Source organism: Aythya ferina (assembly GCF_964211825.1).
Source record: "Aythya ferina genome assembly, chromosome: 2".
Taxonomy (NCBI): Eukaryota; Metazoa; Chordata; class Aves; order Anseriformes; family Anatidae; genus Aythya; species Aythya ferina.
The window spans coordinates 137,446,738-137,460,765 of NC_140297.1; the positions used below are offsets into that span (position 1 = coordinate 137,446,738).

The 14,028-nt window shown below is 45.2% G+C and overlaps 1 long non-coding RNA gene across 1 annotated transcript; it reads right to left on the minus strand.

Moving 5' to 3' along the window:
* Positions 1-9,913: 9,913 nt before the first annotated feature.
* LOC311430721 lies at positions 9,914-13,008 on the minus strand. The gene is made up of 3 exons (XR_014688976.1): positions 12,906-13,008; positions 11,056-11,571; positions 9,914-10,858 (listed from the first exon to the last, which is right to left on the minus strand). It is a non-coding gene; the product is annotated as an uncharacterized lncRNA (long non-coding RNA).
* Positions 13,009-14,028: the final 1,020 nt, after the last annotated feature.

Genomic DNA, 14,028 nt, shown 5'->3' on the forward strand with positions numbered 1-14,028 from the left:
CCTACCCCCACGTCTTCACCTCTACTCAGGTGGAGGACATTTCAAGACAGCATGTCCCCACTCCAATGTGCTGTTGCTTGCAGAGCTGCTCTGGATTTAAAAGGAGCGATGTTTTACTGGCTTGCTTTTACCTGGCTCGGCTGCCCACGGGCTGTGGCACAGGAAGGGATGCAGGTGGTCATGTGGAACTGAGTTCAAGCTTGCTCTGCCATCTGGCTCAGCTGCTAATCCTGTGGAAACAGGCGAGGAGCCGGGGCCCTGCATGGTTTCAGCAGGTTCAGCACAAGCCCACCTTGGGTACTAGCCGCAACACTGCACCCGGGGTGAGGCCACCCGAGATGCTCAGTGTCCTCGTGCTGCAGTCCTCCATCAATCCTTCTCATGTGCACATGCTGCAGACCCTTCTCTGATGATCCGATAACAGGAATTGCCCATTTACTTTCATTTCAATTGTGCATGACTGGATCAAAGGATGCACGCGCTCTCTGCTTCAATTACACATTTTGGTTTAACATGGTCCAGATGGCTATTTCATCTCATCTTTTATATTTATTCATGGCCTTTCTATTTATCTTCCCTAAAACAAATACTCACTCGTAGGCGTATATTAATTCAGGGACAAGAACTGCCTCGATCAATATGTTGAGGTTAAGTTTCTATACCACAGTGTGTCCTATGTACATAATTTCTATTTTTATTACCCCACTGTAAGCCTCAAACATATGAGCAATCTCTTTAAAGAGTTTACTTTGGCTTTTTCTTAAATTTAAACAAATTACATCTATCCTGATCATTAGATTTACAATATGCAGATATTCTTTCATTGACCTTTTGGTTAAACCCTTCTGCAAACTTTGGCTGAAGACTAGCAAACTTGCAAAAATACCAAGTAGCCAAAATATTTGCCAACGTTATATTGCAATGCCTCTGACCACGGCGTGGGCGTCCAGCAGGTGATAAGATTTGTTGTCGAATTTATGTGCGACCAGTGCGTGAGCAAAAAGAGGGGGAAAGCTTGAGAGACCAGCAAGAGAAAATAATGAGACTTTTTAATTTATGTCTACGTTGTCTCTCAAGCTGAAGCTGATGGTTGGGTGCTGTGGGTTGGCTTTGGTGCTGCTGGTGGGGATCTGAAGGCAGCACCCGGCATGGAGGTGGCAGGAGCACACAGAGCATGGGATGTGGCTGGAGATGGGGCTCAAGCTGCAGGACGAATCAAGGGAGGGAGTTGAGAAGGAGCTGTTTAACCTTTCTGGCATTCGATTTGGGCTTTTGGTTCTTGTTTGGATAATGGGATTGCAATTCCTTTTGGTACACTTATTCTAAGAACATCTGAAACTCGGCCGCAGCCAGGCAACAGACTTTCATTTCGTGTAATCTGATTTTAGCTTCAGTGATTAGCCGCTCTGTTGTCAACAGCAAAATCTAATTGTCATTGTAGTTTCTCTTCTGCAGCCAATACGTGCTAATGTCTTGCAAACAGGGTTTTGTCTCACGCCTTCTCTTCTCGTGTAATGGCTCCCAAGACATTAGCAAACAGAAATCTTCAGGGCAGAAATAATTTCAGACCGAAGCGTGAGGAAGCTGGTAGCAATCAGTAGCCAGTTTTTGTGCTGTATAAAATAGGCACAGTGAACTACCTTTTAATGCTTGGGGTATTAATAATGGCCTGAAAACCTGATATCGATATGTCTTTTTTTTAACATACCTAATATAAAGTTACCTTTCATGACGTACATTGGATCAGGTGTCCCAAAACCAAATTGTCAGCAGCATTTTAGACCCATCCTTTCACAAGTGAGAGTGACAGCTCCAGAAATCGGTCTGAAACTGGGACTAGATGGGTTGTTCCCTTCCTGACAAAGTTTCGTTGAAAATTATTTTTTGTTGGTAAAACGATTTCCTATAGAGATTTTTTTGTTTGTTTTAAAAAGGGATGGGGAAACAATTTTCAATAGATTTTTCCCTCCCCTGCCAATCCTATTAAATCAAAGAAATAGTTAATTATCTTAAAGACAAATCTTCAGCCTGGGAGGAGAAGGAAATGTCAAAGATGGCACAAGGCAAGTTTCCTTGGGACGCAAGACAGTGCTGCTAATGCCACGCATCCACAAAGTGCCACGCAGCGGCTTTTGGCCTCTCTGCCCATGAAGCTCACTTTGGGATACCCTACACACTTCCATCCTGAAAGTAGGTTAAAAGTCACCCCAAACTCATGCTTCAAAGAAAAAAAGAGAAGAAGAAGTAAAAAAAAACACGTGAGAAAACACACCCTTTCCAGTGAAATGACCTCTGACTAACTGGAAAAGCAGGAACAGTACACAGTCACCCTCAATGCAATGGCATAAGAGTTTGCCCGCACGAATTAAAGTCCATCTGTTTGTCAATATTTCTCCAGTTGTGCCCTCGGGATTTCTGGGGCACCTGTGTGCTTGTTTGTCCCAAGCCCCGAGGCACGCCAGCTGCTGTGGATCAGCACACGCTGCCTGGTGCTGCGGGTATAGGAGGGGGGTGACACTCACCAGGCTGGCCGCTGTCCCCACCAGCCTGGTGAAGTTTCTAGATGGCTAAATCACTCTTTTCCCACTCAAAATGTACCTGAATGAGGCATCATCTTTGCTCATAACAGCATGTGCGTGACTGGAGCTGGCCTCAGGCACTTGGACTTGACCTAAACTGGAGACCTCACATCCAGCAGACCTGGGCAGGCTTGTCCCATCCAACATTTTCCCCACATCTAACATTTTTTCACCCCAGTGGGGTTAAAATTTTGACACACAGGTGGGCTTCCATGTACAGCCCATCGCTGTAGCTTGGCTGTAGGAAGGATGCTTGCTCTGCTGCAAGGTGGCAGCCCGTTCAGGTAGTGGCATGCACGGAGATGGGGAATGAGCAGGAGCAAAAATGGGCATGGGACTTCAAGGGTCCAGGAGGCAGCCTTTCCAAAGGAAGGAGGAGAGATTGTTTCACTCCAAAATCTACATTGGCAGAGTCTCAGCTATAACTGCACGCTGTAACTTGGCTTCAGAGCCATGGTATACACCCCGGGCAGCACCAATCCCTTCAGTTGCTGCGGCTTTAAGAAGAACTGTTAATTTGTCGATTTTCTGGGTAAACAATAAATACACATGTTATGATAAAACCTGACCACAAATTTGCTGGTCAGAATTTCTGTTCCTTAAATATAACATCTCTGTGAGCAATTTTCCCAGATCTCTTCCCAGGCTTACCCACTGCAAACCACCCGGTACTTTGGAGGGCGTAGGCTCGCACGGAGCCAGCCGGGCAGGAGGACAGCACGGAGATTTTGGTTGCTCTCATTAGTCCCTGCATTAACAGCTGAAACTTGCAATAACGTGGATTATATCTACATGATACATCCTGCATACATACCTGTAGTGATTTCATAGAAATTTAATAACCATTCATGTTGCTGGATGAGGAGAGACGGGTTTCTTATTTCTTGCTCTTGTATATGTTATCCTGGATTCACTTTCCTTTATTGCTGTGATTTTCCTTCCTCTGTTTGACCTCAGCCCCATAGGCCATCTTTAGCCAGATTACTGACAACTGATTTAATCGGTGTTATGGGGATGAACTCTGAGAGGCTCCCATGGAACAACGTGAGCTGCCTGGTGTTGGCAACCAGTCATAACATGCCCCACTTCATTTTCCTTTTCTATTAATTCCTGTAGTGTTGAGTGATGATGCTCCTTCTTGTAAGTGGATTGTTTTTGGACAGAAACAGGATGCTGCACAGTTCTGAGAGTGGTTTTGCTATTGCTTTTAATAAATGTCACTGCAGCACTAGATGGGAATTTAACTCGTGGTGTGGGGGGTTGGAAGGCAAGAAGCCATCAGTCCTACACCCGGTTCGGCTGAACAGGCTGTGACCCAGTCCTTTTGGGTATCTCTGTGGAATAAGGCAGTGCGAGCACAGTGCTACCAGGGCAGGTCATCTGGAGCTGCAGGGTGCTGGGGAATGGACCCCTTTTTGGGCCAGCTTGTAGCTGGGGCTGGGCCAGGCTGGGCTCTTTCAGTAAGGTGTTTTCTGGGGAGAGCAATGTGTGTGTGGTGGTGGAGTTTGTGGCACCACCAGCTCTTCTGGCATGAGATCAGTATCTAGGCAGCATTAATTTTAGCAAGAGAAAGTGACCTTGTGAAAGGGCAAGTACATGGAGAGCTCTGAGTAAGAGACGCATGACTACCAAGAAGCACGATCACTTCCGAACCGTGAAATAATGGAAGTGGCTTGTATATTTTCTTTCTCCAGTGTTGCTTATGGACAGCAGTTATACAGCAGCACTTGAGCTTCCTCTCTGGAAACACGCTGTAGACCACAGGAAATCGCTAAGTCTAAATAAACAGACCTATTAACTAAATAGGAAATCTACCAAGACAAGCCTCCTTGTGATCACATTTCCCATTACGTTCTAGTAGCTCTTTGAAACTCGTGCAGAAATCCTGAAAATCCAAGTAGCTGGAACCATATGGATCATCCCTGACCAGCACAGCTGCGTGAGGAAGGACATGGGGGAGGATGCTGCAGAGGGACAGAAGCGTTGACTCACGCCATACCGCTAGCAGATATCTCCCACAACTTTCACAGCATGGGATCTTAGGTGGTTCTCCATGTTTCGAATCGCAACTCTCCCACTTTCTCAACATTTTCTCAATCCCTTTACCTTGTAACCGGGGTTGGCTCCACACAGTGGAGCTAATTACTCCCCATGCGTTGGGATGTGGCCCTTTCAACGTGACAGAAATTGCTGCAGCCAAGCATGCCAGCTTCCGAGAACCCACTGAAATTGCTTGACTCACCTTGGAAACACCGTAGGTAATGGCAGGATTCTATTCACTTAATACTGCCACGAGGGGAAAACGAATCCCACAGAGACAGGCACAAGAGGCTGGTAATAGCAACTGCTGCCCACAAGACATATTAGAAAAATCTCATGCTGAAAAAACATTGTTTTAAAACTGTTTGATTCATTGGTTTCTTCCTCGGCAACGTAAAAGAAGTTGAGAAAAATACACTAGGAATAGAACAGAAGGCGGCAGTACTCAAGCTCAGGAATAAGAAGAAATCTTTTGCTGCCGTGGTGCAAGCAAGGGTTGACTAAATGCCATTGCAGAAGGTGAATAACTGAGAACCGTAGACCATTTCTGCAGCTCTACACAACACTCCAGGAACTGGCTGTTCAGCGCTGCCAGAGGTCCTCTGGGAACACAGCTGGGTCTGTACCGATGGGATAACACGGAGCCAACAGCTTCTGAGGATCCTGGGGCATGCGGGTGGCTGAGACGGGGTCCAACAACTCACTGAGGTCTTTGCTAGATGGACCAAGCTCCAGCTCAAGACTCTTCAGCTCCTTTTGAACCCAATGTCCTGGGGCAGCTGCCCCAGAGGAGAGAAGGGACTTGCTGCTGGTGGTTGCCCAGACCTTGCTCTGGCAGGGTGGAGGAGATGTGGGCCAGGTTGAGCGTGTACACACACTGAGGTCCAGGAGCAGATGTCCTCCTGGCTCGGACACTCTCAATGTGTCCTGCTGCTCTTGCTTTTCCCAGACTTAGTTTATCTTTTTCAACTTCTGGTAGCCAGAATCGAAGGCAAACCTCTAGGTTATATCTCACCAGTACCTTGAAAAATAGGATCAACAATTCCCATTTCCACTGGAAATGTTTCAGTACTTACTTCATTGCTTGTCACGTTGTGTTGGTGATTTATGGCCTGCCAATAACTGAGGCACCTGCAATTTTTCCTTCTGCTCTTAATTTAACTCCTGGTTTATTGTAGGAATCATCATTTTTGATCCCTAAGTGTCTGAATTCCCATTTGCCATTCCATTTCTATAATCCCCATTTGTTACCAGTGCCTTCAAATTCACCTCGTTCTCCCCATCCAATATCCCAGTCCAACCTGACAGTGTTCTGAGGTCTGTGTCACAGGCACGCTGTTTTAAACCATAACACCATTTATCAAGATTTAAAAAATAATAATAATAAATAAATAAATAAATAATTTGCTCCTCAGTCTGATTCTTCTACCAGAATTATCCTCTAATCTCATAATTCCCTATTAATGCTTTTTACCTATTTCTTTTTCTTGGCCTTTCTCATTAGATCCCCTCTTCCCCCTTTCAACAAATAATTTCCCCCGTGTTCTCCCATCAGTTGGTTCACTGGAGTCCAGATAGATGAGATCTGCGATACGTAAAATTTTCATCATCCACACGATCAGCTCCTTATTAAAGAGAAATCTCTACACCTACCATTTTAAGCCATTTTCCACTTACCCCCATGCTCGTGATTGCCTTTCCCTGCAAAATGCATTTTAAATCACAGAGTCTTCCAGAACCAGACTTTATGGAGGGGAGAGAAATTGTCTGGGAATTGCCTAGATCATTTTCCTCTCCAGTGCTTCGTTAAATGTGGGGTTTCCATTCTCTTCATTCTTAAGCCAACCAGTGCTGTTCCTGACCTGAGAGACTTGCTACAACCCATCACGATCAAATCTTCACTTTCACTGAGTAGGTCTTGGAGGAAAGCTTGAGCCGACAGAGCTCTCCATGCATTGCTTCTCCCCCTGACGTGGCAGGATTTGGTGATGGTGCAGGTGGTCACGGTAGTTTGGCTGGGATCAGGGCTTGGAGGGCATGTGTACACCTGCAGGGAGAAGACAAGGAGTAAACGCCTCAGTGCCTGGAGAAGGCCATGGCTCTGTCAGGTGGCTGAGCTGCCAGGAGCTGCCCAACAAGAGCAATTGTTGGCTCTGCCAGGAGGAAGAGGGTTCAGGCCTTAAAGACAGCACTCATCCTCCACAGAAAGGAGCTCTGATGGACAGCCATCTCTCTGTCCAATTAAGAAGCAACACTAATGAGCGTGGTTTTATCAGACAGCTGCTGACCACGGCCTGAAGCACAGCTCTGGGATGAACCCGACAGGACTTGGCTGGCGTTTGTGTGCCACCGTGCAAACCTCTCCCGTATCTCCAGCAACTTTTTAAGAGCTGGTTCTTGACACTGATTTCAAAGGGGTTTTGAAGCACTCGCAGTTTTGTATTACAGCCACGTTGGGCTTGAAGGAAGAAGTGTCCACGAGGGTTGTTCAAATGCTATTTTTGCTTCTGCAAACAAAGGAACCCTTGATACCAAAAGAGTGAGTACATCCCTCAAGTATGCCGGCCTGTCTAAATATGGAGATATTAGTAAGCATTTATTTTCATTGTCCGAAAAAGGAGGAATTACTTTTTTCTTTTTCTTTTTCTTTTTTTTTTTTTTTTTAATTTTAATGGAGAGGAGAAAAAAAGCCCCTTGGACAAGGGCACTTTTTTATTTTCCCAAGAAAGATAATTCTTCTCTCTGTGTGCAATATTGGCCTTGCTTCTGCAATGAAAATACTCTTTCAGGATATTTTGATTATGTCCCCTGGGGGAATATCATCATCAGCTGTTTTCCAGATGTTTTAGTTTTTCTTAATCATACTTTCTCACTGGTTGTGAGATCTGATTCAAAACCAAAGAATGTCATCCCATCCGGCACAGCTCTTCTCAGTCCCCAGGAAGTGTTTATTTTTGCAGCTTACATACATGAATTTAATTAAAACATAAAGTGAAATAAATCTATCTAGGGTGTAGTTATGCATAAAACACTCTGCTGGCAGTCTGGAGCTACCAGCATTGCCACTAGGAGATACATGTTCAGGAGCTTTTATCATCTGTTTTCTGCATCAGGTTGAACTTTACAGCTCTGCCATGGGGAGCGCTGGGTGCCTTGCTCTGTAGTCTTTGGGTTCAAAGAGTGGAGCAAGCACACGTGGTACTAACCTTCAGTCCTCTCCCAGCCTCCGGCTATTTTCAGCCAGAAACCTCCTGAGCCAGCTGTGATTCCTGTGTCTCCAGCAATTCTTCATGGACCTCCCCCTTGTTACCATGTCCAGGCTCCCTTGAGTCCTTCCAACGTGTTCCTCAGCTGGGTGTCCCACAGATGCATCCTCCATTGCCTGAAGGACCACCTCCTTTTGCTAGTCTTCAGCATGGCTCTGGCTATCTCCACTTTGTGCCAGAAGACTCTTACAACCTCCCCAAAATGTGTCTCCTCACCATGGAGGGGAGCCCCTCCTTGCTCCTCTGATCCACAGGAGACAGCCATGCCTCCTCTGCCATCGCCCTTGTGTGCTTCATGGGATGCTCTCTGGTCACCCCACACCAATGTTCCCCTTGGCCATGAGGGGACGAGGGCTGCACCAGGCTGCAGTACCTGGGCAAGCCATGGAGATCTACAGCGATGTTTTCCATTTTGTTCCTACTTCCCTAAATGACTTTAAATATACTCTATGAACACTAGTGAAAACTGAGAGGAAACACAGAACTAGCTGTCATAACCACAAAGTAACCAGTTCCTCAGCAGTATAATTAACCATGTTTTTTGTGAAGTTGAGATATTTCTTCCCTTATTCATTCCTTTATATTTACCTGCAATGTTCTCACATTGCTGCTCACCTCATAGTCTAGGCCATTTACAGGTATATTGATCAGCATGTCCTAGCACAAATTACAAGGTAAATTCCTCCACAAGGTGTGTTCCTCCACTGCAAACCAGAGTGTCAGAGGCCGGCAGGGCCCTCTGGAGCCACCTGGTGCCACCCGTGCCCAAGCAGGGACACCCAGAGCAGGGTGCCCAGCACCACGTCCAGGCGGCTGCTGAAGGGCTCCAAGGAGGAGACCCCACAGCCTCTGGGCAGCCTGTGCCAGGCTCCCAGCACAGCACAGAAGGGCTCCTGGTGCTCAGGGGGAGCCTCCTGAGGGCCAGCTTGTGCCCAGGGCCTCCTGTCCTGGCACCGGGCACCACTGGAAAGTCATGAAGTTATGTTTCATTTCCTCTCTTATGCCCACATCTGTTTTCCCTGAGACCCTGGTGAGGAGTTTTGTCAGCAGCCTTTGGTCGAGGAGACCTGGCAAGGCTGTCTGGTTCTCTGCATCTGTTGAGAGATTCTTGCACCAGCTCCATGATGCAGGAATCTGCCTCCCTCCAGGCACCTGACTTTGTTTTTTTGACCGAAATTCTCCATCCAAGAGACTGTTTTCCCTGTTGACTCATACTCCAAGTCATCATTTATTCCTGCATGTAATAGAAGTCAACTGCTCCTTAACCAAAACAGCACTTTCTTCATCCATTTCATAGCGTATAATAATAGCTCCTTGTGTACTCCTGCTCTTAAAACTAAGCTTCCCATGCTTGTCTCAGTGGGTTCATGCAGCATCTTGTTTGGTGGCTGTTGGTGAGGCTCTGGGATCTTGCTGGAAGCCCAAAGTGCAGATGACAGCCATCCTGGGCAAGTCAGACCACACCTGGTGCACACACTGCCAGCATGAGATGTTACTTGCTGCATAATGAGATGCATTCCCTAACCAGCAAAACAAAATGCATTTTTGAAAAAAATAAGCTCCATTTCTAAAAATGTATGTGGTTTTGGGAGGTAGTTTTTCCATTAATTTTGATGACAGCTGAAATAGTTTCTTTTCGTTGTTGTTACATTAATCCTACAGGAATCTTTGTTCTAGGGCATGTTGAGTTCAATTTTTTTATTGTTTCATTCATAAAGGCACAAATCCTACAAACACTTCAACACAGCAGAGCTTTATGGGCAGACCAAAAAAAAAAAAAAAAGTCCAATATGTGGATGTTGAAAATAAATATTTTTTAATTGGATATCAAATGTTAGGCTAGCAACCTTGAGAGTTTGGCGCCTCCTCCTAGAAATGCAGATGAAGGGAAAAGTTTCTAAGAAGTTCTTAAATATTTTACTCTGGATTTTCCTAGTTATCAGCACCCTTGGGATTTGCAGTTTTGGGAAGAAGGATGTGGTGTGGCCCTGTGGCTTGGCAAAGCCTGCGACTGCGTGAGATGTTCTTTGGCAAGACTGAAGACGAAACCTATCGCCTCCTTCCACTCCCCCAAATTTTCTCCTGGGCAGACCAATCACAAGTCATGCCGGGGCCACAATGCTCCAAGCATCCCAGGATGAGCTGAGGAAACTGGCTGGGAAACCTGGTCCTGCTGAGCTGTTCTCAGTGTATGTGTTCACTCATTTCTCTTCTTTTCCTCCTTCTTTTCCTCTGCCGCATCTAGACACATGTGAATGCCTTCACAAAGCTCGTCACTTGTCTGTGTTGAGCACACATGTTTTCAAGGTTTCACCCTTCCCAGATATCCCTTTGTTTCTTTCTTTTGAAATACAAGTTGCCAGCCAGCTAGGACACTGGGTCTTATTTATGTGTTACCTCAGCATCTTCATAGAATCATAGAACCGTCTAGTTTGGAAAAAGACCTTCAAGAACATCAATCAAATCATCAACCTGACCTACCAAGTCCCACCGCTCAACCATGTCCCACAGTGCCCCATCCACACGTGTCATAAATACCTCCAGGGATGGGGACACCACCACTTCCCTGGGCAGCCCGTTCCAACATGTGACACACCATGAAGAAATTCTTCCTAATGCCCAATCTAAACCTCCCTCGCCATAACGTGAGACCATTTCCCCACATTCCTTTGCTACCGTACAAGACCTGGGTCTGACCCCATCCATTCTCACCTTCCCCAGGACAGAGACAGAACAGAGAAAAGAGCCCAAACATCATCATTCTCAAGAAAATTTTACTTTTGACGCCAGTCTATTGCTGTTGTGGGAGGAGAAGCCCACAGACGTGGATGGTAGAAGAGGGTGATATGGGAGTGTGTGCATGGCTGCTGCTACAATGATCCATCTCCAGTGGCTTCAGGGTCCTGAGGGGCTGGAGATGGAAATTTTCCTGACCTTGGTGTGCCTGAGGTCATTTGGGCACTTGTTAACCTGCTGCAGAATTACACAAGTCTCAGTTAGAGGAAGAACCGTAAACCACAGGATGAAAATATACACACTGGAAAGCAATAATTGCCCATTTTTTGTCTTTTGCAAAGGAAGTGGATGCAGGTGAGTTAAGGCTGGAATGCAGTTTCTAATTTGTTGACATTTGGTTACTCAAGTGCTTAAGAGATAGAGCAAAACCTTACCTGCAGTTTAATGCAATTGCCATCCAAGAGAAGTACAGACTGCTTATTTCTGTGCTATCCCTTTCTGATTTATAGCTCCCATGTAAACTCCACACAGGCTTCACAGAACAGGGCTGTGACAGGTTCAAGGATTAAGGTCTTCACTGTACATTTCCATTAAAAAAAACCCTCATATTTGCCAGAGGCAGCCTGCCGTTTGTTTTCATAAAGAGGAAGTGCAGTGAACTTCTTCACAGAGACTTCACTTACGATCTTCCTCATTTCATGTCCCCTTAATCTTAAAATAGACCTTCTGGGCTGAAAGTCGATGGTTCCACTTTGTACAGGGAAAGTATAGCAGAGCAGGGCGAGATGAATTGTAGGAACTGGTCCAGGATGACGCAATGAAGAAAACTTCTTCAGCTGCAACTGCTGAACCAGCCAGGATGTGCAAATCACCTCTCTCCTTCAAGCTGAAATGAAAATGTAACTGAAAATATAGTTTCTGGGAGGGATGAGTGATAGTCACAGGATCAGCTGTAAAACAATAGGAAGTCGTTTAAATGTATGAAGTTTGCATTAGCAGCTGTTGGAGGGCAGATGAACAGAAATTATTTGCTGATCATGCCAAACATTTTTAGAGGTTCTCCTCGTTTATTCTAGTAACATATGTGTGCACTGACTCTTTCACTAGGAAGAGCTATTTACCCCACAGAGAACCACATTTCACCGTGCTTGCATTGTAAAACCACTATAGGAAGAGTTTAGTGAACAGTTAATGACTTCCTTAAAAGAATAATACAGTTAACAGTTGAGAGGATGTACAGCTAAATATGGCCCTTATAAAACTTAGCAGATTGCATTAAAAAACAGACGTGCAGGAAGTGTCTAGTTCCTATTAGAACTGATTGTACACAGTTGCATGGGAAGAAATAAATTTAGTGTACAGAATTTTACATCACATCCTTTGAAAGCAGCGAAATTCTCTGGGGTCCGCAGATCTGTGCATCTGGTCCACATGCACATACATACACACACAAACAATTAGCTGGCGTGCAGTTACTTTAAAGGAAAATACGCAGCTAAAAGTCAGAGCCTGAACAACTGAAGCAAACATCAGGGTTTGTACTGACTGCAAGAGTCCCGTCTTGGGATGCACCCAAATCTGCGAGCTAGACTCTCCTCTTCTTGACACCACACTCGCCTGGGGGAACTCCATGTGTGTACAAAAGAGGGAGAAATACACTCCTGTGCTCTGTGTGTTAACAAAAAAAAAAAAAAAAAAAGTAATTCTCATCTCTTCTTTGATCTAATTTCTGTTTGAGAAATAAGACCAGATCTAATTCTAAAATTTTCATTGTCAGATGGATCATTTATTATGAACAGCAGGCATGCATTCTGCCTTACCCTAACTGATTTTATGGGATTCTGCATGTTTATTTCGAGGGCGGTTTCAGGGAAAAGATCTGAAGCCAGAATAATCTAGCATTAAAAGGTAGCTGTTCACAGGAGCTTGAAAAACCTTTCTCAACTGTATTTGAAATGATTTTTTATTCATTTGCAAGGACATCAAAGAATCAATTTGCCTCTAGCCACAGTCCTGACGCCGGCAGGCACAGCCAAGGAAATGACCCAGAGAGCATCAAGACAAATCTGTGATGAAATCCGAAGTAAAATTGCCTACAAGAAGCCTAAAGAACTAGACTCAGAGTATGTCCATGGACTCAAACCCCAGGGTCTAGTTCCCAAAAGACACATTTCTCATCAATATTGGGTGAAATTTCAAGCCTGTGCTATGAGGATGCCCCAGCTGGGTTCATGAGGAGGAGGAGGGAGGCTTCAGGCTGCCTGCACACGGTGTGGGCTCTCACCTTTGAGCAGTGGCTCGGGCTGCTCTGCAGTCCCCAGCAGGGACAAGAGTCATGCAGGCTTTCCTTCCTGGAAAAGAAGACATTTCAGAAAAACAAAAAAAAAAGAAAAAAAGAAAAAGAGGAACTTTTAAAACCAAGCATCCTTGAAAGCCCTTAGTCTGTAGCACCCCAGAAGGATGCTACATGGGGCATCCTTTGGGCATCCTTTGGTGCCCAGCCCGTCACAAGGAGAAAGGTGAAAAACCCAGACTGGCAGAACAAAGCAGCAGCCGTAGTGCCACGGAGAAGACTTTGGCAGGTGGATAACGAGGTACCTCCTGTAGTGACATATTTTCATATTCTAAGAAGCAAATGAAACCAGCGTGGCTGACCCGTCTTGCAGTACCACTAAGCAAGAGGGAAGCAAAGAGCATCACTATTATAGAGAAGGTTTAGCAAATGAAGAGGACTTTTTCATTATGGGGTCTGGGTTTTATGTTGTATTTTTATTGCTACAGATGGCTTCGTGTGGAATATAGCAGCTATCCTGCTGTGTCGGAAGAATTATGCTCAATTTAAATGTCTGAATTTCCACTCTACAGGTTTTGCAGGAAATAAATAAACAGTTTCATGCAAGAAATGAGCAGAAGGCTGTCTGCTGTACACGGCCTTTACAAATCATTTATTTGTCATCTGATATTTAACAGAGTACCTTGCATCAAGAATATTGAGACAAAACCTGAAATTAAATGACTGACACTGTCCAGTAGGTGCTGCCAGGGCAGAATTATTCTTTGCTCTGACCAAAGGTGCCCGTTCCAGCCATGCCTTGGCAGCTCCAAAGTCGATTAGCCAGCACGCAGGGTTGTTTCCACTGGCACCTGCCAGCTTTGAATCGAGACGGTGCGGCAAAACCTCCATCCACAATCAGGGCATGAGTGGCATTTCATTAAAATTAGGTAACTTCTGAACTGCAGGAGAACTTTATATTAAGAAAATTCAAAGCAGCAGCAGGATGTCATTGAGCAGCATAATTAATGCATTGTTGTTATTTACTATCTGCTAGAAGTTAAATATCAATGATAGATTTTATTACTTACTACGGATTTGAAATGCCCATGAAAGCCAGAGAAAAATCTACCAG